The sequence below is a fragment of the Hypanus sabinus genome, chromosome 7 (genome assembly GCF_030144855.1).
Source record: "Hypanus sabinus isolate sHypSab1 chromosome 7, sHypSab1.hap1, whole genome shotgun sequence".
Lineage (NCBI taxonomy): Eukaryota > Metazoa > Chordata > Chondrichthyes > Myliobatiformes > Dasyatidae > Hypanus > Hypanus sabinus.
Genome location: NC_082712.1, coordinates 77,504,133 through 77,505,223, shown reverse-complemented (window position 1 = coordinate 77,505,223; position 1,091 = coordinate 77,504,133).

Sequence of the window (1,091 nt, the reverse complement as noted above, 5' to 3'; positions counted from 1 at the left end):
ACTCTCCGTATCCCTCAGATCTCCTTTAAGCCTCTGTCCCCTCACCTCCGGCTTCTCTATCCTGCAAACATCCACTTTCAAGTACCTGGGAGTGTACCAGGACAACAAACTTGAGTGGAGCACCAACACAGAGGCTGTGTACAAGAAGGGCCTGAGGAGACCGAGGTCCTTTGGAGTACGCAGGCCTCTCCTTCACATGTTCTACCAGTCTGTTGTTGCCAGTACAATCTTCTAATTAATGCTGTGCTAGGGCAATGGAATCAACACAGACATTGACAACAGTCTCGATAAACTGATTAGATAGTCGGGCTCAGACTGGACACACTGGAGACTGTGGTAGAACAAAAGACCTGATGGAAATTCCTGGCAGTCCGGGACGATGTTTCTCACCCTCTGCATGCCACCTTGGCTGAACAGAGGAGCACTCTCAGTAATAGACTAAGACAACTGAATAGCTCCATAGAGCTCTCTATGAAGTAATTCTTACCCTCGGCTGTTCAGCTCTATAATGAGTCAACTAATGGCTGGGTAAGTGATGACATCCTCCTGTCAGACTGTTTCTGGTAACGTACTTTTTATATTTTCCACTCTTCTTGTAATATTTATATCTGAGCACTTGTATTGCTTCTGTAATTTCCTTTGGCTTCAATAAAGTACTTATCTGCCTTATTTATGTAATCTTGTGGTCATATTTAGTACAGTATACCTCAGTCAGAGTATACCTGTGAGGAAAAGTGTCCCAACCCATCCTCATAACTCCAGCCCTTAGTGGTCAGTAACATCTCCTTTGGCGCTCTTTTCCCTACCACCACCACTGGCTGTGTCCTGAAGGAGGGAAGGACGGAGCTGCCTTTACTGTCTCTGTGGTAGGCGGTGAGGGATACACATATTTTTCCGGTCTTGATAAAGGGTCGCGGCCCGAAACCTTGACTGGTTACCCTTTAGATGCTTCCTGGCCTGCTGAGGTCCTCCTCTGCCTCACCGTCAGCAATCTACTTGCGCCGGACGTGTCCGCCCGGCCACCCTCACCGCAGAAATCGCTGCACAGATGGTCTCGGACATCACCGATCTTCTCACCTTGCACTGTTTGC